This window comes from Prionailurus bengalensis, chromosome D4, assembly GCF_016509475.1.
Source record: "Prionailurus bengalensis isolate Pbe53 chromosome D4, Fcat_Pben_1.1_paternal_pri, whole genome shotgun sequence".
NCBI lineage: Eukaryota > Metazoa > Chordata > Mammalia > Carnivora > Felidae > Prionailurus > Prionailurus bengalensis.
This window is the reverse complement of record NC_057359.1, coordinates 75,143,540-75,170,616: the sequence shown is the minus strand read 5'-3', so window position 1 is coordinate 75,170,616 and position 27,077 is coordinate 75,143,540. Positions and strand designations below refer to the sequence as shown.

At 43.3% G+C, this 27,077-nt stretch overlaps 1 protein-coding gene across 5 annotated transcripts in view; it reads left to right on the top strand.

Moving 5' to 3' along the window:
* Nucleotides 1–13,535: 13,535 nt before the first annotated feature.
* The window catches only part of TNC (tenascin C), a 95,523-nt gene continuing 81,981 nt past the window's right edge, over nucleotides 13,536–27,077 (top strand). Inside the window, exon 1 of one of the 5 annotated variants that reach the window (XM_043565858.1) lies at nucleotides 13,536–14,243. The gene's annotated coding sequence lies outside the window, so the exon portion shown is untranslated. The remainder of the gene's footprint in view (nucleotides 14,244–27,077) is intronic. The other 4 variants (XM_043565857.1, XM_043565859.1, XM_043565860.1 and 1 more) reach the window with 4 other exon arrangements.

The following is a 27,077-nucleotide window of genomic DNA, read 5'->3' as shown; positions in this document are numbered from 1 at the left end:
CACCCATTTTACTCTTTCCTGTGAAATACAAACTCCTTCAAGATTTCTATAATTTATGTGTTTCTTTTTTAAAAATTACAGACAACTTAGCACCTGGTGTGATAAGCACAAGAAATACACACAGAGAAACACCCAGTCCCTGCCTTCAAAAAAGGATTCCAGCATCCTTTGCCTCTTTTCTATTTCTCACCTTTCTCCCTTTTGATAGATAGACCTGCAGACAGACCCCTCTCCTTGCTCATCCTGGGATGCCTTTGGCTTTGGAAGGTCAAAGGCCAGCCCAGAGAGCACCAGGCAACTGTGGGTCTCTCAGAGCCAAAGCTGCTGTGGATGTAATCCGATCTGACCACAGAGAATGTGACTAAGCGAAACCCCATCTGCTGTGAGGCTTCCCACGTTCCCAGGAGGGACCAGAGCAGGATATGAGGTGGTGGTGACTGCGAGGTGAGGGGTCTGTGCGGAAATGGTGAGATCCCCCACGTGTACTGTGTCTCACCGCAGGCCTGTGTGGGTCTCCCCCCAGCATGACATCATCCTGGAGCTCACTCAGGACTCCGGTCTCTTGCACACTGTTCCCTTCATGGAGGCAAGGATTTGGGATGAGTGTGTGTGTGTGTGTGTGTGTGTGTACACACACTTGCGAGCTAGAGGGTATAAACCAGGGTTCCTCAGTCTCAGGATTCGTGATATATTTGTACTGCCTACATCTTTGGAAGTTGGGGGGACATCTCATGCATAGCAGGATGGTCAACAGCACCCCTGGCCTCTATCCACTAGCTTCCAGTAGCGCTCCCACCCAAGTTGTGACAGTAAAAAATATCTGCAGTCAGGGGTGCCTGGGTGGCTCAGTCGGTTTGGCGTCTGACTTCGCCTCAGGTCATGATCTCATGGTTTGTGGGTTCGTGCCCTGCGTCAGGCTCTGTGCTGACAGCTCGGACCCTGGAGCCTGCTTCTGATTCTGTGTCTCCCTCTCTCTCTCTGCCCGTCCCCTGTTCACGCTCTGTCTCTGTCTCTCAAAAATAAATAAATGTATAAAAAAAATCTGCAGTCATTTCCAAATGCCCCCTGGGGAGGAAAATCCCTTCCTACTCAGTTCAGAACCACTGGCACAAACCAAAGAGTGAAACAAATCAGACCCCTTTTTATTAAAGGCAGGGGAAAGAATTCAGGAGGTAACTAAACTACAGTAAGTCCCCAGCTCCTTATCTAGTTTTAGAAATGAAACAAAAGCTGCTAAGGAAGCTTTATTCGATAGTTCAGATGACATTTATTCAATAAAGAGAAAAATCTAGAAGCAATAATAACTACCGACTAATTAGCACTTTATATGTCCTAAACATGGTACTAAGTGCTTTATCTCACTGGCTTTTAACGACAGCCCCGAATGTTACTGTTCTTATCCCCATTTCATGAATGAAAACACTGAGGCCCAGGGAGGTGACCAGTCTTGCCCAGGAGAATGAAGCTCAAAAGTCATAGAGCTGGGATTTGAACCCAGGTCTGCATGATTTAAAGTCCCAACTCAGAGCCATTGGGTAATCTTAGTGCATTATTTTGAAGTCTGTATGCAACATCATAAAAATTTCAAACTCTGTGATTTAAACCAGTGAGTATTTTATGAGAACTTCAACATTCAGCATCAGCCTAGACAGAAGTGGGTGGATTTGAGTGGAAGAATCAGACTTCCTATGCTCTTACTTAAACAAGACTAAACAACCCACATTTATGTATCAGCACGAGATAGCACATAATTCACCCCTAAGTCAGTGGTACCTGTTAAAGGCACATAAAGCAAACAGTATGCTGAAGAGAAAGAGTACATTTCAATGACTGTCTTTCTAATATTCTGTCCCTGGATGCGGTGGCCCATGTACCACGAGGCTCCTCAGTGGTGATGTGGAGCTGAAAGTTTGTACTTGGCCTTGGACAGTGCTGGGATCTAATTCTAGCTCTGACAGTTACCAGCTGTGTGGATTTGGGCAAAGCACTTTACAATGGGGAGCCTCAGCTAACTCCTCAGCAGAGTAGAGATTAAAATACTCGGCTCTCGTGCCAGTTAGATGGGCACATTTCAGAGTTCGTTTGCCTTGGTAATTCTTCAAGGGCAGGATAGTGGTGATAAGCAGGGACTCTGGGGGCCAGATGAACTGGATGGAGTCCTGGTCCTGCCATTTGTCAGCACAGCCTTAGACAAGTTATCTCACCTCTCTGAGTTCCTGAGCTGTTTCCTTAACTGTACAGTGGAAATAAGGATAGTAACACCTCTCTGATAGGTTATGAGGATTAAGTGAGTTACCATCTGTAATGCACTCAAGTCCATAGTACAAAATACATATTATAGAAATATGTTTTATTTTTTAAAATATTTTTAATGTTTATTTTTGAGAGAGTGTGAGCAGGGGAGAGGCAGATAGAGAGGGAGACACAGAATCCGAAGCAGGCTCCAGGCTCCCAGCTGTCAGCACAGAGCCCGATGCAGGACTCGAACTCAGGGACCAGGAGATCGTGACCTGAGCCAAAGTCAGACGCCCAACCGACTGAGCCACCCAGGTGCCCCTATAAATACGTTTTAAATGAGTAAAGTGAAAACTCACATCCCCGTTGTGTAAATTGCAAAGAAAGCCCGTGTCATTAATGAAGAAAAGTAGTTTATGTTATTTTTTTCTATAAATAGCAAGGCATTTTTAAATATCTTAGTATTTTCTGGAGAAATTAGTCTTGTGTACAGAATAATTAGATTGTTTTTTAAAAATAGAAGTTTTAAAGAATACCCGTCCAGATTGAACTGAGTCCAGGAAATGAGAACTCATGTAGAGCACCTCACAGCACTGGGTTCTTGTTGTATCACACTCCATCACTGTTTTGTTTGTAATTATATATTTTTTGTGTATTTATGTGTTGAATGGCCATCTTCCCCACGAATCAGAAAGTTCAATGAGAGTGGGAACTGCGCCTTTTATTCTCTGCCTGCTCAGCACCTGACTTAGTGTGTGGCACATAACAGATACTCATTTAAAATATGCCAACTACATAGAGAATGTTAATGCACTCTTTCTCCCTGCATTTTCTTGTAAGGTAATGAATCTCCTGATACTGGAAGCATTCAAGCAATGGAAAAACTTAGGTTCTCTATACCTCTGCATCCCTATCATAGCCTCTCATGGTGACTTTCACAGCAACACTTATTTTTTTTTTTAATTTTTTTTAACGTTTATTTATTTTTGAGACAGAGAGAGACAGAGCATGAACGGGGGAGGGACAGAGAGAGGGAGACACAGAATCGGAAGCAGGCTCCAGGCTCTGAGCCATCAGCCCAGAGCCCGACGCGGGGCTCGAACTCACAGACTGCAAGATCATGACCTGAGCTGAAGTCGGACGCTTAACCGACTGAGCCACCCAGGTGCCCCACACAGCAACACATATTACATTGTTCTGCAATTACCTGTTTCTGTGTCTGTCTTTTCCCACAGGGCTATAAACACCTGCAGTACTGGATGGGTCACCTTTTAATCCTTGTGACAAGGTCCCATTACCTGTACCCAAGGTGTGATACATGTCTGAGTCCAATAGATAAAATTTGTAAAAAGCAACATCCAACAGTCAGGAACAAAAGATAGCAGCCCTTATTTTTATTGCTACAGAAAATCGTAGGCAATCAATAATTCTGTATTCAATTGGCTGCTTTTATCAGGAAAAAATGTGAGCCAGATTTTTCATATCCAAGCTTGTGCTTCAAAGATAATTAGATTCAACCATTCATAAAACAAATATCTATAGAGTGCTTACTATGTGCCAGCCACTGTTCAAGGTGCTGGTTAAATCTTGTTGGGTCACTCGAGACCTAGAGAATGATTTTGCCATTGGGCATTTTTCTCAGCTACCCAAAGGAAACCAGATGTTCCTACTGCATTGCTAGGGTTAGAGAGAGCAAAAGGACTTAGAAGTCTTGGAGACAAACTCTCCATTCTCTAACCTCCACATCTTTGGAGAAGGGAACACTTGATACACAAAGGAAACAGTTAATTAAGCCACAGATACTTCATAGCCAGAGGGTTTAGCCTCCAAAGCAGGTGCCTGGTAATTGGGAAGTCTGGCAGACTTACAGGTCTCATCCCTCGGACCATGATACAACTCCCCTGAAAAGCAACTTCCTTTGTTACTTCTCTTTGATTGTTCTCAATGGGAAGGAAGAAGGAAGTTGGTATTTTCTTTCTTTTTTTTTAAACATTTATTTATTATTGAGAGACAGAGAGAGACAGAGCATGAGCATGGGACGGGCAGAGAGAGGAGGAGACAGAATGCAAAGCAGGATCCAGGCTCTGAGCTGTCAGCACAGAGCCCGACGCAGGCTTGAACTCACAAACCATGAGATCATGACCTGAGCCGAAGTCGGATGCTTAACCGACTGAGCCACCCAGGCGCCTCAGAAGTTGGCATTTTCTATGGCTGGGCATAAGCTGGTAGCTTTATGTCTATAGTCCTGTAGTAGATACAATACTCTGCAATATTGGACCATAGGAAACATCTCATTTCCTTATTTCTCCTCATTTCTCTCAACTCTACCTTTCTGCTCTATGTCCTCACTCAAGTAACTGGTAAAATTAATAATAATAATAATAATAATAATAATAAAAGTCACAAAGTATCTGGTACAATTTAATCTCAACTCTGGTGGGGAGTTTTTCCTGGTTTCTTTAGCAGTCCAAGGGTCTTACAAGTCCCAGAACATCTGGGAACCACTGCATGCCTCATTCGACTCTGGCCATGGCAGATTTTGTTCAAGCCTACATTCCTAGAAGTGAGTGGCTCTGCTTGTTGCATATGCAACTGTGGTGCTGGGATCTCAGCAAGACCTAAGTTCACTAGTTGAACTAATATGTAAGTGCCATCTTTGTAGGTCAAATGTAGTCGAATACCAGCAGTTTCCCATAAATCATCTGTTAGATTATGCAAACAAGATTGCAACTTGCTGAAGAGCCAAAGTACTTCCGCTTCCCTTAAAAGCATCCATTCACTACTGATTTGTGCTCATTAAACCAGGCTCCCAGAAGATCTCTCATTGGCAACACCATACTAGCTTAGACGAGCTACTGGCAAAATATACTTCAAAGTAATCACCCCTCCACTGGTCTTCTACAGTGCAGCTGTCCCACTGATTCATTCTGGCTCCCACCCTCTCCTGCCCATGGGGACTATCAAGGCTTCACTATAGCTTCCTTATAAAGTATGTTCAAGGAGGAAGTCTTCTATCATCTGTCTCAAACAGTGAGTCATGTATCTATACTTACTGTAGAGCACTCCCTGTGTACCATCCTTCTGCAAGTCAGGTCCAATCCTGGCCTGAGCAGGTGTTCCAAAGAATTTACAAAGCCTTTGAACTTCCCCTACAGAGGCCATTCTCTGAGACAGTGCCTGAAAGATTGGCTTGGCATCTCATTGTGGGACTCCTTCAGTCCCCAGATACAATAGCTCCATCTGATGAGGTCACTGAGTGAAATGGACACCTGAGGGAAGCAAATGAGAGAGGACTTGCAGATTGTTCATGGGAGCAAGGGGGAAGAGCGGTGCCTGGCGAGTGTCCCCTTACCCTTCTCACTCACCTTCTTCTATCTTTTCTAAGTCTACTTAGAAACTCTGCGTGAAGGATTTTCTAAGATATAAACTCTTCCAGTTTCTGTGAGTCTTACAGAAATCTAGACAAGTCGCTTCCTCCATGTGAAACATTGCTCCAAGAATAAGCAGAGTTGGATTTTAGCCTCAGCTCACCACAATTCACAATGTGTGGGCAAAGCAGGCCACTGCTCTGAGCCTCCTTTCCTTATCTCTCCCTTCAGCACAATGATCTCTTAGCTCTTTGGACTTGACAAAGTATGCTGCGGATGGGTTTTCAGAGTTATAGATGAGCAGCTACCCAGATAAGCCTGACACTTATTAGGGTCAGCCTGACTCTGGAATGATAAGGATGTAATGTTTAATTCCAGTTTTACCCCTGTCTCTGGGCTAAATCACTCAACACTGCAAAACTCCCACATCAAGAGGCCACTTCAAAACTGTCAGCCTCGTGGGGGAGGTTGAGCTCCCTCCAATTTCCATTTCTTTCCCTGTCTTCCAGACAGTGCCTAAAAAGTCATATTAAAAGAGGTGCAGGGGCGCCTGGGTGGCGCAGTCGGTTAAGCGTCCGACTTCAGCCAGGTCACGATCTCGCGGTCCGTGAGTTCGAGCCCCGCGTCAGGCTCTGGGCTGACAGCTCAGAGCCTGGAGCCTGTTTCCGATTCTGTGTCTCCCTCTCTCTCTGCCCCTCCCCTGTTCATGCTCTGTCTCTCTCTGTCCCAAAAATAAATAAACGTTGAAAAAAAAAAGAGGTGCAGTAAGAAGATATTTAAAAAATCCAGTGGGATAGAATTATCATTTTTAAGGTTCTGCTGTGCACAGGCAGAGATATTACCCCATTGAGTCCTTGTATTAGTTACCTGTGGCTGCTGTAACAAATCAGCACCAATATAGTGGCTTAAAAGAACAAAAATTTATTCTCCTACAGTTTTGGAGAGCAGAGTCTAAAATGAGTTTTATTGGGCTAAAATCAAGTTGTCCACAGGGCTGGTTCTTTGTGGAGGCTCCAAGGGAGAATCTTGTTCCTTGCTTCTTCCAACTTCTAGTAGCAGCCAGTATTCCTTGGCATGTGACCACATCACTTCAATCTCTGCTCCCTAATCACACTGCCCTCTCCTCTCCTGCTGTCAAATCTCCTTCTGCATCCCTCTTATAAGGTCACTTGTGATTGTATCCAAGATAATCTCCTTATGGCACAAACCTTAATTTAACCACATCTGTGAAGTCCCTTTTGCCATATAAGGTAACATTTATAGGTTCTGGGGAATTAGGTCATGGCTATCTTGGGGGGCCATTAATCAGCCTACCATAGTCCTCCTGTCAACTCTATGAAGTGTGTATTCTCACCCCCATTTTACAGACAGTGACACAGATGGGGTTCACAGCAGAGAAGGAATTTGAAATGCTTCACACATGAATAAATGACAGAACTGGGATTAAACCCACATCTGTCCAGTTTCAAATGATGGGTTTCTTCTGTTATACCCCTGTACCTCCTAAAACTGATAAAATAATACCCCATATACATGGTTTCCAAAGTGGAAACCAAGGATCCCAGTATTTCACTTGGGGAGACCTTCTGTCAAACCATGTATTGGTTATATGACTTTAAACAAGCCTCTTGACCTCTCCTAACCTCAGATCCCCAATCTGTAATATGGGGGTAACCTAGATGTGAGAACAGAAGTAACATTAATGCTTTGTAATGTTATTAGCAAATATAAATGGGTATATTTCCCACCACCCCTGCTGTCAGAAAGCTGAGGCATAGGGAAGGAATAGAGGTAAGACTGCCCAGTCAGGACAAAGGCCAGCTCGTGGGTGCTCCCCAAAGAGAAGAGTGATTCCACACCTCTGTGATACTAATCCACTAACCTCTAGGTCCTGCTAAGGGAACTTCCAGCTTTGAGGCAAGTGATAACCATCCACCTGACTCCAAATAGGGGAGAATTCTACAGCATCACTGAGGAAACAGAATAATATGCAAAGACTCAGAAAGCAATGACAGAACAGGGGCCTTAATGCCCACTACAGAAGGGATAGGTAAATGTAGTTCCACTTTTCAAAAGAAGCTAACACTATTTCTCTCAGATAAATAATCTCTAAAACCAATATCAAATATCCCTTCAGGAAAATACCCAGTGAGCTTGTGTGTGTGTGCGTGTGTGTGTTGCATGAGCATAACAGGATGGAGAGGAAATCTATGTAGGCTGTTTGAGTAAATAGAGTAACCAGAGCACTCACTTTGGTCAACCTGGAAATCTCAAGGTGTATCTCAATCTCTGTATGTTCTTTCTGTTAAAGAACTGTTTATTTCTGTTTATTTATGTTAAATACTGTTTATTTCATTACCTTTCTAGAACATGGCTCTGAGGTGATGATAAAGAGAGAAAATAAAGGCCCAGAGTAGAATAAGTGACTTGTCTATAATAGCCAATGACCACCATTTGGAGATTATTTAGAGTGTAGCAAGATAAACATTTGACTAAGTATATTTCCTTAAATCCTGAGAACAATTCTGAGAAGTATCAGTTACTACTGTACCTATTTTACAAATGAAAGACCTATAACACACAAGTTAAGTAATATGCCCAAGGTCCTACTTCTTTTCATAGCTAGTTAGTGGTTGAATTTGGATGGGAACCAAACGCATGCCAGATACTTTCACAATTCCAGCATTAGCACAGACGAGTATGAATTTTCCCCTCCACCCTGCTGCTAGATCACCCAGAGACACTTAACCACTTGCCTCATTTATTCACAGACTCCATAGTCACAGTGGTCCACCTGAGTCCAAGCATGCCATCTTTGCCTTTGGGTAATTGTTAACTTAAATACATAAGGAAGCACCCCCAATAATAGGAAGATGGGGATGGAGTTTACAGGCTGAGTTTGGATCTTTTTCTTGCTGCCATTTATTATTCCTGTGTCTGGCACAATATACCTAACATCTCTGTACCTCCTAATCCTTATCTGCAAAAGGGGAATAATGGCAGTATCTACCCAACAGGTTAATTGTAAACATCACAGAACTAAATACATGCTTAACTACTTACAAAGTGCCTACATAACGGTGACTATTTATTTATTTATTTATTTATTTATTTATTTATGGCAAGCTGGGAGAATGGGAGACAGAGAGAGAGAGAATCCCAAGCAAGCTCTACACTCAGAGCAGAGCCTGATGTGGGGCCTGATCTCACAACCTCAAGATCATGACCTGAGCTGAAATCAACAGTTGTACACTTAACTGACTGAGCCATCCAGGCTCCCCTAATGGGACTACTCAATAAATGTGAGCTACCATTATCTATCATTGTCCACAAACAAAATCTAAGAAAAACCAAGGAGATAAAAGGAAAAGGGACAAGTTAAACTTCCTCACAAGTATCTCACTCAGCTGTGGCAAATCAGTCAAGATATTTGATCTGCATTAACTTCAAAGCTGTGTATTCCCTCTGTGACCTGCATTAAACCCCAAGACGGCTTGACTCACTTGTATCTGTCACTGCAGCCTGAGCTCAGACCAAAAAACATACCCCAAACCACTTCCCCAGCCATCTGTAGGGAATCCACAACTCCAGACTTTCCAAAGGGCCAATGCTAATCTTTTGAATCCTCCCTCTTCCCCTTGCGCCTCCAGCTGAGAAGCTGTTTTTAGAAAGTGTTAGAAGACAAGACTGGGCCAGGTGGCTTCAACTCCTTTCTCTCCTGCTAACCCTGAAAAAATAATTTAGATAGAACTTGGGACTCATGCTTCCATAAGTACAATACAGCCATGCAAAGTGTAAGCTTTTGATGGAATTTTAGGTGGAAAAATCATTCATCATCCCCCAAATCTGCCTAAGTCATCACAGTTTCTCTTCCACTTAATCTTTAAACCAATACTAGGAGGTACTCAGGGTAGGAATTTTTATCCATCTCACTAATGAGGAATCAGAGTTTCGAAGAATGGACATGATTTCCTTGAGGTAAGTCACCTTGTAAATGGTCATGTTGATTAAACCCCAAACTACCAGTCTTATGCCTTTTCCATCATCTAGCCAATCAGTTAGTAAGTCATTTCATGGGAACATTAACTGACTTCCCAGTGCTTTGGGAGGGAAAGCACCATTCTTGTCCTGAAGGAGCTCTCACAGTTCCACTGGGGAGATGGATAAGTAAATCACTAATAACAATAAAGGCTCCAATCATCCAGTAAATCATTCCAAGAAAGTTGGTATGTTTTTTTGTTTGTTTATTTACCTTCAAAATCCAGCATTGATCTATGTCATTCTAAACCCCATAGTTTTCAGGAATGATATTCAAAATAATTGACAAGTGGCATGGCATAGGAACCAACCATGAACAGATGCTGGCTATAATAAGCAGAGGAAAAGGATGGTGCCTACCCTCAAAGTGTTTATGGTCTAATGGGGTAAAAGTGTTCAAAAATTAAAAACGAAAGCCTGGATGAGAATAGAAAAGATCATGTAAATCTTCTTGGATGTACAATGAAGTAAATCTTGAAAAATAATATAAGAATTTGCCATGTGGACAAAGTGGGAGGAGGGTTGTTCTAGGGACAGAGAACTGAATGTACAAAGTCTCAGAGCCCTCTAAGTTATTTTTTTGATTTTTTTACTTAAAAATTTTAAGTTGCTAAGATCCTTAGGGGTTGCTCATTTGGTAACCAGGGCACTGAGAGCCAAGGAAAGGAAGGGATTTCCCCAAAGTCACACAGTAAGTTGATGTGCATCAGGACTTGAACCCACTTAAAGCCAAAGCTCCATCCGCTCTGCTATGCTGACCAGAGAATTTACCTAGTGATTGATTACGCAGCTGATTTGCCCTATTCAGTTGAGCAGGAAAGCTCTCCTCTAGGTTACAACTCATTCAATGATGACTTTCAGCTTTTTGTCCTTTGTCATCTAAGGAAAAATCAGAAGAGATAAATAGAATACTGAACAAAGACTTGCAGACAGCAAGTTGGGGAACCTTGATGCTAAACAAATGCATGTGATTGAATGACCAGCCCATTGTGTTGGATCAGAGCTCATTCTTTGCTTTGGGAGAGATTTCTGGCAATTGTAGAGTCACATGGGATTTTTGGATGGGAGTTAGCACACTAGATGAATCCCAAGAAGAGGAGGAGGTTAGGAGCAATTGAGTGGCTAAGCAGGTGGGAAGCAAGTGATCCTATAGGAAGTGGGTGCCAGACTTCTCAAGGACATGGATGCTTGACTGTCTCAGCTCTAGTCCTGGCCAACATTCAATTCACTGGCTGATCTGTCTGGAAAAAAAAAAAAGCTTTACATTTAACAGACCTTCAAGGAAATGAGAATGATCTCACCTGAGGCAAACCCTTATGTTCCCTCCAAACCACAGCCTCCACCAGCAGCCCGTGAGAGAAGATTATACACAAGCAACAACAATGTCAGTCTTTGGCCAAGAACTCCATGCAGAGGTGTTTACAAGTATTCACTCCACTCTCTCACATGGAAAAAAGCACTTACAGTACCAAGAAGGGAAGACTATAAGAGATTTGATGCCAAGAGGTGTGGCCTCTGCCAAACAGGAGGATGAATGGTTATTAATTCTATAAACATCCTCTGTTGTAATGTCTAGGGTGAAAAGCATCCATGGTAGCCTTGGGCAAGTCATTTCTCCTCTGCGGACCCCCTTTCTTCATCTATGCAATGGATATATTGGACACAACAATCTAGCTTTCCTCTCATGTTCTGTGAGTGAAAAAGGAAGAACTTAATGGTAAAGCACAGCATGTCAAACATTCAATTGTTCCTCCATTATGTAATTTATTCAATAAACATTTACTGAGTTTCTGCAATACCCAAGGCTCTGTGCTAGGCGTAGAAAAATCAGGTGTGATCCCTGTCCTCTGGAAGCCTAGAGTGTAAGAGGAAAACCTAGACATACAAATACCAAGTACAAATAATGAATATCCTAACAGAGTTCCCAAATGCTATGGTGGATGGAAGCACTTATGGAAGAAATCCAGGAAGTTCCATCATGAAGTTGGAGCAAAACTAGATGATAAGCCTGTGTGAGGAGGTGGAGGTAAGGATTCTAGGTAGAGTACAGCATTGGCCAAGGTTCAAGTATTGGAGAGCATATGCAGACCCATTTGCCTGTAATGGAGGCTGTGAAAGGTCAGGGATGGATGGAAACAATTCCTTGTCTGGACTCCTCTTACTCAAAAGCCAAGGCGTGGCTCAAGATGCCACATAGGTTTTGGAGAAAATTCCTAAAATTCGTTTCTCTTCTAAATATGCATAAATAAAGCTAGTCATGTCTTGTCCATGTTATCAGAATATACTTCTATTATAGTAGTTTAATGCTAGTAATATTCTTGTTTGTTTGCTCCACTGGCCTATTCTTGCCTTGAGGGCCAGCCTGGTGATATTTGGCTTTGTTTTCCCTCTGATTGGCTAAGCCACCCATAGTAGACCCTGGTCAATGGCTGTGGAATAGTACGAGAGTAGGGGGGGGTCAGGTTGGGGACTTTCCCAAAAGTCATATTTATTACCTAGTTTTCTGGCATGCTCTCTTATCTCAGTTAAATACACACATAACTGCAAATATATGTTGATTACATATTATATGTGAATATAACCTATATGCCATGTGACAGGTACTCTCTACTATTCTAATGTTTTAGCCCCTAACCTGAAACATAAACCTGGTAGAATCTGGAACACCAAGAGGCACGGAAGCATTCACTACTCGTTAAAAGACACAGCCTTGCGCTACTGCAACATACTTTGGCTAAAACACAGAATTAAAAGCTTCCAAAACAACCAACATTTGAATCAGCCAAAATGTTCAAAAGTTCACATGGGCTGTTTTATGACATGACTATTTATGGGCTTTCTTGCTGTCGGGAAAAGTCACTTAAGCAGAGAACCTTAGAATGCCAGAGCCATAAGGATCATAGGGATGACCTAACCTTGTTGCACTTTTTCCAGATGGAGAAACTGAGTCCCTCAGCAATAATAACAACAAGGAATTGTATCATTCATTATTAAAAGTAGGCAGATAAATAAAGCCTTCACTATTAGTGATCAATTAAAAAAACAACAAGGGTCTCCTATTTAGCTGTATGGAACAAAGAAATCTATTTTCCATATTTAGATGGTGACTGTTGTACAAGCAGGTTTACATAAGTCAATAGGGTATAAAACATTCAAATATCATCTACAATGTTCCTGGGCAGTGATGTGTAATAGAAAGAACTACGGAGCCCAGTGTTGTCATCAAAACGCTTCCCGGGTGTGTTGCCTAAGTAGAGTTAAGTTACTTCTCCGAACCTCTGTTTCTCCGTCTGTCAAAGGGGACGACACCAGCACCTCTTGGAATATGGTGTCTGTGAACATGTAACGAAATAATATCCATAAAGTACTTTGCAGAGCATCTAATACAGACTTCATACAGGCGGGCCCAGCGATAGCCACAGGTTACGCAAGGCCTCGTCTCCCTCCACTATCACAAAACCACTGAGTGTTGTGACAAGCTCAAGTGTGGGTGCCGTGCCCTAGCTGCCTCCCCACTGCCTCAAATGCCTGTGTGTGCCCTGTGGATACTCCGTGCATGCTAACACCAAACGAATGGATGACTCAGAGCTTGGAAAGAATCCACAGCAGGCTGGAGAGCAAAGGCACAGTTTATGTCTCAAAGATTAAGTTGTTACCTTCCCCTCCCCCGTGTGCCGGACACCTTTCCACATTGAGAAGAAACTTCAGAGACCTTTCCCCAGGAAGTGCAACGTAGAGGACAGGCCCACTCACGGGGCAGTGGGGCCGGACGGTGAAGCCTCTGAACAGCTGGGCACTGCTCCCTCCCACACAAGGGAAGCCGGGCAGATCTGCGCTCCCAGCACTGCCCCACCTGCTAAGCACTAATCCCGAGTTCCCTCTCTCAGCTGGCCCAGAGAAACCCAAACGCCCCATGCTTCTGAAGGGCTTTATCTCCTCTTTCCAGGAACTGAGCTCGGCCCCTTTCCGAGGTGCCGCCTGCGGAGCAGCTGCCGCCCTGAGCCCAGGCGAGCTCTGGGTGGCGGTTTCAGCCTACCCGAGTAGCAGAGCTGGAGCCTCGGATCCTACTCCCTCTCAGTCCCTGGGCTTCTGTCTCACAATTAGAAAATCCGTTTGGGGAGCAGAGCAAAAATCACACCTAGCTAACAGCTGCTCCGGGTCGGGGGTGGGGAAGGGGAGGAGGCGAGGGAAGCTGGAATTCCTACTTTCGCCATAAATTGTATGCAAATGGGTTCTTTTCCTGGCAGGGAGCAGGGAGTGAGTGCGTCTTTCATGAGCTAACCCCGTTCCGCTGGGAGGGCTGTTCCTTTAATTCACCAACTGAAAAAGTAGGAAAGGATGTCTGGAGGCGAGGCGTCCCATTACAGAGGAAGGAGCTGCTATATAAGCCAGCCAAAGCTGGCTGCGCTGGCCACAGCCTGCCTACTGTCACACGCTCTCCCGCGCGCGCAGACACACACCGGCCTCTCCTCTGCACAAAGACTGTGCGGCTGGGGGTGACAGTGGGGGCAGCGCACGTGGGAGCCCCGCTGCTCACAGCCAGGTCCTTATTCCATGGAGCTGGTTCATTTAAGGAGCTAGGTCTTTCCCAACTCCGGAAAGGTAAGTGTGCTTCACCCCCATCAGCAAAGATCGTTATGGTACACTGCATTCCCGGGACCAAAGATGTTGTGGATTCATAATTATAACACTTTTGCTGTATCTTCGCTGCCGGTAAAATGGGGTGTTTGTTGTGATCCGATGCGCCTCGATTGTCTTCTACTTGTGACTTCCAGTCTTGTAGATTTTTGTTGTGTGTCGGTGGGTTTTACTTCTAGGAACAGCCACACGTGGAAGGAACTTTTGGCAAAGTTTTTATCTCTGCGTTCTTCAGAGGAAAAGTAAGAATTTTCTCTTAGCTCCCTGCCTGGCTGATTTCACCTGTGAATGTTTTTGTTTGAGAGTTAGAGAGGTGGAAGTTGAAGGTGGACGTCGTTCATGGCCTCCCTGTAGGATGGGTTAAGGGAAGGTCGATAGAGGGTTGTAGAGAGAACATTAAGATTGTATTTCTAAACGGCGTTCACCTTACAGTTTACAAAAGTTTTGTGTCCATCCATCATTCCACAGCATCCTCCCTGTGGCTAGGTATGGAAAGGGATGAGGCCAGAGGGCAGAGGGAGGAGGCAACTCCTAGGGCCACATGAACAACTATTGACTTCAAGGTGGGAGAGGTAGACACCAGCTTTTATCCTGAAGGGCAGGGGGCTTCCCCGTCGATTCCTTCCTGAGTCACTGATCCTTGGGCTGGGTATATGTGCGTTTCCAGGGTGCTTAGGGCCAGGAGTATCCTGAATCTTTCTAGGATCACCTCTCCCTCCTCACCTCTCCCTCCTCACCTGTCATCACAGAAAGCCCTGAGAAACACCTTGCCCCAGGGTTGGGAAGCTCTACCTGGAGGGTTGTGAGAAAAGCACAGGGAGGGGTTCCTCTCTTTCACCAGTGTAATAAGGGGATTAAGAGCTCAGGTTTTGAAGCCAGGGGTCGGTCACTTTGGTATCCCCACCACCCACCATCAAAGATGTTACACCAATGACAATATGAATCTCTATGAGCCTTAGTGTCCACTTATCAAAAATGGGAACAATAACTTCTGTTGTCATTATGAGGAGGAATGAGGCATAAAGCATTTGGGAAAGTGAGTGTTCAGTAACTGGAGATTTGGATAATCATTGTCATTATCAGAAACAGCCATCACCTCGGAAGTTAAAAGAGGCATTTAGGCAATCTTGGATTGTTTTTCATGTGTTCCTCACTCCCTTACCCCCAACCCCCATTTTTTTAATCTCACAAGTCTGAGGGTGTCTCACTAGGCTGGCAGGTCGGAGACTTGGATGTATTTTATAAGCAGGACATTGTTCTGGCGCAGGTCGGGGAAAGGGAGCAGCCCGAGGGCTGGAGGTAAATGTCGAGTTCTGACTCCAGATGCACAAGGTTTTGAGTTTGGGCGTTGCAGATTCTAAAGCTGTCAGCTATAAAGTACGATGCTGCCCGGGGACTCTTTGGAAATGCTTTCCATCCAGAGTGAGAGCTGGACAGGGGAGCTCCACTTGAAGAATGAATGCCTCTTTTTCATGTTTTGTGGACCTTTCCCCCTTTTTTATGAAGGTTTCCCATATGTGCTTTAGAAATAAAACCTGCTGCCCACCCCAGCCAGCTTCCCGCCTTGCCCTTCGATATGGTAAGCCCAATTGAGGACTGGAGGAGGTTTGTTCAGTGCTAAAGAAGCCTGTGGAAAGTTTGCTGGCATTGTATGCATCTCAGCCCATTTCAGTTGATGTAATTGTGCGTTGACCATGTGTTTCAGGCAGGTGACGGTGTCTGGGGGAAGAAAAGGGTGGCAATATGAATGTTCTCTGGTTTGCTCAGAACAGTGTGAATCAGATAAGGATTGAAAAGGGAGTATTACCAGCTTTACAATCTTTAAAGTATTTTTTTTCTATGCTTTGTTTGAAAAAACCCAGCTTCCCTCTCTCATCTTCCACTGTACTGCCTGTATCCTCCTCCCAAAGAAGTTACTGATCTTCCAGCCTTCAGTGATGTTGTCATATAAAGAGGGTGACGATCTGTATCTCTCAGGGCTCTTGTGACATCCAAATGAAATAATAGATGGCAGACTCAGTATCTGACACATAGTAAGGGCTCAATAAATAGAGGACTTTTATTGTTTTTTGGTTTTCTTGCTTATCAACTTATAAGGATTTATCTGAAATTAATGTCCTAAGACGGCGGTTTTCAAGCTTTTATTTAGCCATGGAAATATTCATTAAAGGACACTGATGGCAGAACTCCAATATGAGAGGTAAATGTGGGGCTGCTTTGGTTGAAGTGAGGGTGGAGGTTCCAAAACTCACCCCTTTGTTCTCAGCCTCTGGTACATTTCCACAGAACCTTGAATTACACAAAACAGTATAAAATAATGGACCAAGGCAGTGTGCATTCAAGCTGCGATTCTGCACTTCAACAGGGTCGTTTGCCCCTTCGGGTCCTCACCTGTAACAGAAGCCAATGCAATTCCCCAAGTAGTACAGTAGATAAGAATATAAGAAGTTTAAAATGCTTAACAAAGGAGGATTCTTTTAATTAATCTTGAGGATAACAATAGCCAAAATGTATGGAGAGCCTACTCTATCCTTAAGATCCCTTGTGTACATCATCTCACTAAATATCCACAGTATGTCTCTGAGGAATGGACTATGCCTACTGGAAAAAGACATAGCTTGAAGGGGGGAGTGAGAAAATAATTTTTCCAGAGTCCTAGAACACAGAGTGATGGAGCCCGTTTTCAGACCCATGGTCCCCAAATCAGAAGCACATTCCACCATGTCCCTTCTGAATGCTGCTGCTTCTTGCACTACCTTTAGAAGAAAAAGAAAAAGAAAAAAAAAAACACCTTCCTTTCTGACTAAATCCACCCCTCCAGCCAGACTGTGGCCACCCTTAAATACAGCAGTAGCCTGATCATATAACCAGAATGGAATTTGGAAAGGGAATTCAAGCTGACAGAATGAAAAACATGTCCCCTTTAATCCTGCCCTTTCTAATGCTCACAATGAACCAAGTACACCTACTCCCTCCTCCCCCTGGATTTCTATGGACAGATAGCCATGTTTTCTTACAGGAAAATAATACCTAGCTGGTGTAAAACACAAGTCCTTCCAGACTGAAGTCATTTTAGTTTGAAAAGTAGGAAGGAGATAACAAACCTTTAATTCACTCCAAATACCCAACCCCTTTGTGATGATAAAACACACACAGTAATTAATACTGAGGGCTAACTGTGTATCACTTATGTGAGAGGAGGGTTTGTCTATGGTTTTTCATCTAATTCTCACCCTAACACTGCAAGTTATAAATCATTTGCTCCAGTTTTATGGATAGAGGACCAAAGCCCAAAGAAGTTAAGTGGCTGACATGAGGGTTTTCCATAAGTGAGGAGCACTGTTGGCTTTGAAGCCAAACCCTCTGACTAAAACTCTACTATTCTTTCCACTATGCTGCACTGCTTCTGGTAGTCAGGCAGGGCTGACCTCACAGAACCTTGAATGATGTCTTTCAGTGATTGGCCAGATGGTAGAGAAACCCCCAACTGGCATTGGTGTCTATTGACTTTACAGAACAGCCCTGCCTGTATCATTTTTCATGGTGCTCAGAAAAGGTCAGCTCATGGTGGTGCACTTCTCTGCCTGGAAACAGAAAAGTTCAAATTTCAGCCGAGAGAGAGAGAGAGAGAGAGAGAGAGAGAGAGAGAGAGAGAATGAGAATGACACTAAAAGTAGCAATCTGGTTATTCCTGTTAGTTTTCATCCCAGGAAAGTAGGCATATATACTTTGCTGTGCTCTGCAAGCTGGAGCTCATGGGAAGGGCAAGGCTGTACCTGTCCCTGCACCCTCTTTGAGAGTCAGGTGAACAGAGCACCTGATTTAAAAGGGCCGACTGGGGTCCAGAGTGCAATCAGTGTGCCCAGTCTTGGGGCAGTGAATCTCAGGATGATCAGGAAATGGTTGTAGGCTCCAAGCCACAAATTTCCCTGAAGTCTCAGAGATGAGGGTTATGGTTCAATCGCTTCTCACTTTGAGATGATCAATGGGAATTCCCATGAATCTAAACCCTGCCAGTTCGAATACCTTCAACATGTTGGGAAACATGAGATGAAGGCTTCCTTCTAAGGGGGACAACTCCCTCAGAATCCTGCAATCTCCAGGCAATAATTCCATCTGTGCAAAAGATAGCGGTGGCCTTGCCTACCATAAAAGGGCTGTACATACCTTATAAGTTCTTGGTACAGGAGAAAAGTCTGTGTACCTGCCTGATTCTAACCTGGGAGACCAGGCTTTTATTTCAGTAATTCCCTTATGCCTAGAATTTTTTTTTCTGTTTCCTTCTGCCTTGTCTCATATTTCTGGCCTCTATTAAGCAACAATCTAGTTCAATACTATCATTGCATCCTTTGACCCTCTATCATGGAATAAAAGCAAAATGCCCACCTTGAAAGCAGATTGTGAGAGTAAAATCCCTCCCATATGCATTTCTAGTCTATTTGCACATGGAAGTGAAAAAAATCATGTCAAGTTGTCTCAGATTTTTGAAATTTCCAGAAATCCACAAGTTCTTAATTATACAGCCATGGTAACTCAAATAGTTTTGGTTGGCCCTCTAACACCTACCCACCCCTCAACACCCTGTGTCAAGAACCAGAGAGATTTTTGTAAGCTCTGAAAGTAGACAGCTTTGCTTCAGAACTAACTGGTTAACTCTTACCCTGGAGGAGATGAGTTGGCTGCTACTAACTTCTGCATGAATGGGTCCAGAAAGTTCTTTTAGCAGGGGTGGAGGAGGTGATTGTAATAGCTAACATTTCATGACAGTCATTATGCCATTTCATCATCAACCGTCCAGCAAGTGTAACTGTCCCCCATTCAAACACAGGGAACCTGAGGCTGAAAAAGTTTAAGTATACCACACAGATAGTAAATGTCTGAGCCAGAACTCAGACCCAGCTCCCAGTCCTGCACATGTGGCTATAACCATTAGGATATGCAAGCCATACTCAACACCTTAATTCTATCCATCTCTTGACAACAAAGAGGGCTGGACACCACAAAGCTGAGAAAGAATCAAAAGCTCATCTTTCAGACCACCATGTTCTGTTCAGCTGGGTGGCCACTGTTATTATCTTCAACTTGCTCCTTCTGGTTTCACTTTCTGTGGAAACTGTAATCAAATAATTAGCCTATAATTCCTAATGTAATGTGTTTCCTCTACTGGGCTCTAAGCTGCCTGAGGGTGAAGCCTGACTCACTCCCCGCACCCTCTGCCAGTCTGAGACCTGAAGCATGAACACTCATAAGCAAGTGCTGCCTGGTGCAAGCAGGCTTGCCCTGCAGGCTGCCTGAAATACCCCTCTTCCGGGTTCCCACAGAGCTCTCTGCTTCCCCCACTGACACCTGTGTATCATGTATACTTCGATAATCACCTCCCCCCACCCCACCTGCCTGCACACCACCAAGGTCAAGATCATCGGTGAAGCAGGAACTGTGTCTTGCTGGTGCTTGTGTTCCCCAAAGCCTAGCTACCTGCTGATAGGTACCAGGCCCTTAGTAAGTTGTTGTTGAAGAAACTCTGCTGTCCCAAAGCAAATGGAACAATAGCGCAACACTGCCTTGCTTCTGAACTGAGTTCTATGGTTTATGCTGGATAAATTTTCAAGAAAGTAGGATACACATGAATTTATAAGCGTATAAAATAACTTTTCCATGCCTCACTTTTGGATGGTCCCAGAAACTATAAATAACCTGACAGATAGGTAAACTGAGGCCTAGAAAGGTCGTCATCAACACAGAGTAGGAAGTGGTGGCACTGTCGTTCCTTCCCACGCCAACTCCCGTGACTATGCTTCTTCCACCACGCCACTTCGCACTCGGGTGTTATTCCCATTTTTCAGATAAGAATGAGGTTAGAGACAGCAGGCTACTTTCTAGAGGGATATTTACACTTTTAAAGGGTAGTTCACTAGAGAGGGCAATGCTTAACAAATAAGAGAATTACTAGTGGTGGACTTCAGGCAAGGGGATGCTTTGAAGGATTAAGAGAACCCAACTTTTATCATCCAGGGCCCAGGGATGTGTTCAGGGGTAAAACCATACTTAGTAGATAGAAGAAAGATGGCAGAGACTCAATATTGAGTGCAAGTCAGCATATTTTTGTTCAGAACTCGAAGCCTACAAATGCGGCATAGGGAAGTCCTGGGTTGTAGCAGTGCACTGGGGATCTCTGCTAGGCATGCAGTGCAACGTGAACCCATGTAACCCCACTGCAGAAGTGACACACCACAGCCAGAAGGAGGGAACCTGGAGCGACACTGGACGCTGTGCCACCCAGAGACTAGCAGGAACACTGCATCCAGTAGGCACCAAGATACGAAATAACAACAGTAGCAATAATAGTAAAGCATGTGAGTGCATCCAGACAAGAAAGCCATGACTTTCCACTTAGGGAAGAAACAGTCTGGGAGAGGCAAATACCTAGGGAGCCTCAATGCAAAGGAGGGAACCCACCTGTTGGGGAGCTCAGGGAAGAGAAACTCAGCTCATGCTGGGCATAGGCACCTTTAGTTCTACCCCCAAGGGAAGTCGTCTGCTCCTTGGGAAACTTATGCTCTGGGTCCTGGGATGGTCTCACAGAGGTAGCTTGTTGCAGAGATGTCACAGTAGAGTGTTTCAGCTCATAGGTAGGTTGTTAAAAAATGTTTTCCTTAGAACCCACAGAATTTTGAAATTAAAAGGGCTCATTGGCAGCCTCTAAACCAGGGGCTTGGAGACTGGATTTAAAAGACTCCTCCAAGGTGATTTGGAGGCTCCCACAGAGAGATGGAGAGGCCAAGCAGGGGCTCCATTCAATCTTATTTTAACTTAAGCCCCTCCACTTTTACCTGTTTTGTACATGGAGCTTCCTCATGAAATGTTGTTTGGTGAAGGAGTTTTGTGGCAAAATAATAATAATAATAACAATAACAACAACAACAATAATAATAATAATGTTTTTGTAAATTGCTGGCCTAGTTAAACTCCCCTCGTTTGGAAGATGGGGAAACAGATTCAGAGGAGAGAAAAGTCCTCCTAAGATCTCACGCCAGTTGGCAACAGGCTCAGGACTCAGTCCGAGGTCTTCTGACTCTTGCTCTTGGAAGCCAGGGACAATATAAAAAATGTCAGAGTTAATATATTATTTAAAAAGGAAAAATTAGCAGAGTCTTACTCTCTGAACAGCTTTAGTGCACACGGGTTGAGGCAAGAGTCCACTGTATTTGTTATCTCTCACTGCATAACAAATTGCTGTGAAACTTGGTGGTTTAAAACAACACCCATTTGTTGTCTTATAATGTCTGTAGGTCAGGAATTTGAGCATACCTTAGCAGGACGTTCTACTTTCATGGTTTCTCACAAGACTCAGTCACAGTGTTGGCCAGGATTGGGGTCTCATCTTAAGGTTCAACTGAGGAATTATTAGCTTCCAAGCCCACTTACGTGGTTGTTGGCTGCATTCAGTTTCTTGAGGTCTGTTGGCCCAAGGCCACTCTCAGTTCCCTGCCACATGGACCTCTCCAGCATGGCCATTTGTTTCATCAAAGCCAACAAGAGAGAGAGAGCCTGCAAGCAAACAGACATCACAATCATGTGCAGCTTAATAGTGGAACTGATATGCAACATCTTGGCCATATTTTGTTTTTGTTAGAAATAAGCCACGAGGCTGTCCCACACTGACGGGAAGGAAATTGCACAAAGATGTGAATAGCAGAGACAGTATCATTGGAGCCCATCTTAGAGCTTCTCTGCCCCTCCAACAGTCCAATGTTACCTATTTCTGACAACTTCTTACCAACAACAAGTTCACCCAATCCACCTGCACTTCTGTTAATGAGCAATCAGGAATTATGGCAGCCACTAGAGGGGACTGGGTATTAATTAAGCTTTCTATCCATTTATAAGGGAGAGCCAGATGTTTTGCATTAGATGTCCTAGTTCACTGTGGAGCCATAATTCATCTTGAATATCCCAGGACAGGATCTTTCAAGGCAATGACTTCAAATACATTTCATTCAGTGACAAGACATTGAAACTGAAACTGAAACTCATCCATTATCTCCCCTTCCCAATCTATTCTTCTGTTAGCAGATGTAAGGAAGACTAAAATTTGGGACTAATTCTTTCTCCCTTTCCACTTTTTCCTTACTATGCCACCATACTCCAACTCTTGTGGACTCTATTGCCTTAACAAGTAAATCAGATCATTGCCTCCCCACCCACTCCCTCATCCTCCTACTTCAGGTCGTGCATCTCACAGATAGACCATAGCAATGGTTTCCCCATTGGACCCCATCCCTCCAGACTTTCCTTTCAATGTGTCCCTCAACCTGGGTTGTAGGTCAACATTCCCAGGCTTAAAGGTTTCCAAATGGTTCTCTTCTGGCCACAGGAAAAATTCAGATCTCCAACCTGGCATTCAGTTTCTTTCATGGTCTGGTTTCCGGCCTCCAAACAGGATTCAGCTATAATCCATGCTTTCAACACCAACTATTTCATGCTTTTTATGCCCTGGCAAATATCACTTCCTCTTTCCTAGAATATCTTTCCCTATGTTTTTCACCTACTCATAATCTTCTTTTAAAATTCAATTCAGGAACCACCTCCCTCCTCTGGGTCGATGAGATGTCCCTTTATTGTCATCCCCTTCCACCCCATATTTTTTTCTGTCATCACCGTTATCATGCTGGAATTGCCTGTATGCTCATAGATCAACTCTTTCTGTCAACTCTTGAAAGGAGAATTTGTATCTGGTTCATATGAAATTGAGCACAACTGAAATAAAATTAATCTTCAACCACAGACAGGAGTCCTTGCTGTGTCCCAGATTTGGACCTCTGCTGCCTCATCTGAGTTTATTCAGAAAGCCCAGACCTTGAAGTTGTTTTCATGCCTTGCCCTCTAGGCTCTCAACTGTGCAGAGTGATGTCATAACATGTGACAGGAGGAAGCCAGCCTAGTTCTGGGACAGGAAACCGTCTCAGGACGCAGACTTCAAGGAATGCCCTTGCTTTCAGAGGAGGCCTCTGGGATCAAAGCATTCCCTGCCTTGGGTTTGGAAAAACCAGTACCAAGGACAGAGGAGACCTGTCTGGGGATTTGAAGCTGAGTCACAAGAGATCCAAGTATCTGGAGGTTATAACAAGGATCAGTCTACAACCGGTGGGAGTAATGAAAGGACACCAGGGAAGGATGGAGACAAAGAGCTCTGTATCTTAGGACATGAATAAATTCATAGCCCGGTGGCCAGGGGAGGATTGGCTAATGGTTAAGAATATGGCATTGGCATTAGTTCTGGGTTCAAGAGCTTGATATTTTCTTGTTAACGTAATCTTGACCACATCTTAACTTCTCTAACCCTCATTTTCAATCGTATTAAAGGCAAAATAGTAGCACCTACTTCAAAAGGTTATTGTGATGATTAAAATACATAAGTGAGCATGAATTGCTTAACACAGCACTGGCACTTGGGCATAAATGTTTTATTGTCATTGTTACCTGTTGTCACAATTGTTGCTGGTTATGAGGCTCCATTAGACAAGCAGTTCCCCAGACTGTGGCCTGTGGCACACTGTACTCATGAGATGCACCTGTAAAAGTGTTCTGTGGACAAAGGGGTTTAGAGGACACTTGGCACTGTGTCATGTTCTTGGGAATTCTTACTCAATACATGGTTATAAGGGTGGAGATATAGTAGATAAAGGAACATTCAAGATCCTTATAAGCTCTTCATAGAGTTTCCATTATAGTGGAAGGAGGTAGATGATAACAAGGAATCAAACTTATAAGTACAATTTCAGGCAGGTATTTGCTAAGAATAATCAGAAAACACAGTAAAGGAATAGGCAATGACTGGTGGTGAGTGGGATACTCTTAATTAGGGTGAGACATGGAGATGACATTTAAGCAGAGATCTGAATGAACTAGGGAAGTGAGCTCTGTAGATAGTGGCTAGGAGTTTAGATTTTATTCTGAGTGCGATTAGAAGAGTACATGCTCTGAGAAACCTATAGCAGTTAACCAATTCAGCTTTGTTGAACCCAATACCCCCCAAGTTACTTGACCACAAATGCCATTTTCCACAGGACATGTACCTAAAAACATCTTGGAATATAATCTGGTAAATTCTGTACTAGAGCACAAGGCTTCATAGATTTTTTTAAAGGACTATAAATTTGCTCTCACTCATCTGGACCTACAGTAAAAAGTCCAACAAACCACCTGGGCTGAAACGGGCATGTCCAGAGCAAGAAAACCTAGTTCTAGAGGTAAATACTTGCAGGGTGTCACCCTAATTAGCAACTCTTTTTGGCCAAGATGATCGATGAGCACATCCAGGCTTCAGTAGACTCTGGAATCCCATCTCAGGCCAAAGGAAACTTGCCAACATCTGCCTAAAAGCTAATAAGTGTTTGCAAACAGTACACCTTGGCTTAAGCATTCTCCAAAGGGGACGTGTACAAAACATGAGGTCTCCCAGCCAGAGGCTCTGGGAGAAAGAGGTCAGATATTTCAGTGCTTACAAAGAGACAGCCACCAGACTGCTACTAAAGATCTAGGAAATGGAAGGTGAAGGTGTCTGCTTGGGCTCTGATCTCTCTATTGAGCAGTGCTAATGTAAATTTCCACCTGATATGAACGGCAGGAAGTTGCTTGGTGAATCAGCCCAGCGTAGTAGTTGAGAACAAGCATTTTAGAGTCACAAATTAGGGTCCAAGTGCTGACTGTACCTCTAAACCAGTCATTGAATCTAGTTAAGTCTTGATTCATTTAACTTTCAGATATGCATAATAATACCTGTCTCACCAGGTTGTCGTGATGAATGAAAAGATATATGATAACATGTATAAAAATCATCTAGCATAAGGCATGGCACAAAACAGGTATATAGCAGGCTCTCAACAAAATGTTAGTTTCCTTCCTGTCCAGTTCAATCTGTATTTGGTTTTATAATAGCTATCATTTTCTAACAAACTACTATATTCCAGCAAGGGTCAGGAAACCACCAGCTGGTGGCTTATTTTTGTAAATAAAGTTTTATTGGAACACAGCTATGCTCTGGCTACTTTCTCTGCAATAGTAGAGTCTTTGTGACATAGAACATCTAGCTGCAAAGCCTAAGATATTTGCTATCTGGTCACTTAGAAATAAATTTACAGACTCCTGCCAGTGTGCTAATTTAGATATATAATTTCCAATCACCAGAGCCTACCAAGGTTTATATTATTATACGTATAAAGGGATTGAAGCAGAAACAAAAGCTCATCTAGTAAGTCCCAATCCAAAACCATAATGCTGAAGGAAGCTTTAAAGAATGACAGAAGACTGATTCATTTGTGTGAATTATCCTCGATTTCCCCCCGACCACCTCTGTCTTTTATCTCTCTCAGGCTAAATTTCTTGATTTTCCTGCTGAATTAAATGTTGAATTAAATGTTGCTGTCGAGAAGGGATCCCCCTCCTCTTTTCCTTATTTGTTTATTTCTTTCAAAATGAAAGTTGTAATTCCTAAACCCTCTGGAAGACCCTCATGCCTTGACTGATTTCTTAGAAACAATAACTCTGTTTTTAGTTGTACATAGCATGAGGGCCAGTTTTCCAAAAAGGAGAGATTTGTTAAGCTCCTCTGTCTGCTACTTCTCGCTTTATCTTCCTCTCACTTACTCACTTTCTCTCCAGGCCAGACTCAAAGAGAGTAGGCTGTTTCCAGGGGCTTTAAAGATTTGCCTGAGACACAATTATTATAGAGCATTTGGCTCTGTGCCCCGCTCAAGTTCAAAACTGTACATTAAATGGCTATGTGCACTCCAGAACCCCAGACCCACCCTCCCAAAGGGCCCCCTTTTAGGGATCCAACAACTCTACTTGCATCAGTGATATTGGATGTCATCTGTGATATTTATTGCATAAATATTAATTCTTTAAACTGAAAAAAAAAATGAATCTTGCTTAAAAAGATAAGTTGGTGTAGCAGAAAGAGTATAGGATTTGGAATTCTATGACTGAGTTATTAATTCTGAATCAAATAATTACTGCCTGGGCAAGTTATTTCATGTTCTGAAGCCCTCAGCTTTAATAACAGTAAAATACGAACAGTGCTTCCTAACTCACAAGGTTGCCATCATAATTAACTGGCATCTGTTAAGTTCCAGGCACAGGATACATGTGAAACTATCTGTGTCACTCATGGTTTACATTGGTAGAAAGTCTCCATCCAGGAGCTTTACACTCAGAGACTGGCCATAGTTAATCATCACTCCCATCTAATGTGTAAAGAAATGGAAGGAGAGGGTCTAGATTTGTTCCAAATCTGCACTTTCCCTATTGTGTCATCAAACCAAATCCTGTGATGTATTTCAAACACAAAATAATCAAATAGCTTTGGAAAACACTATAAACTCTCCTCTTCTTGGAGATTTCCAATGAACACAAACACATTAAAGACTCTGGAAACCCTGAAGTAAACAAAGCTGTATAATTTGTTTGGTTTAAAATAGCATTTGGTTTAAAATAGCATTTTCCAAACATGTTTTTCCCTTGCATTAATATTTGCCAACATGTTGTAGATTCCACTTTAGAAAATGCTGCCTATAGTTATAGAGCTAATTAAATCCAAGTCAGGGGTTAGAAACATCTCTATTTCTCAGGCTCATGTACAGCTTCCCGGACATTATCCAGAAGTCATAAAGTTCCTTCATTGTTACTGTGGACCCTGACAACTGGGTTTTTTGGAAGTTTGCCTTTTTACTTTGGTTGTGCAAACCACACTTTTACATCAATCAAGGATGACTGCAAAGGTGAGGGTTAGGAATGGGG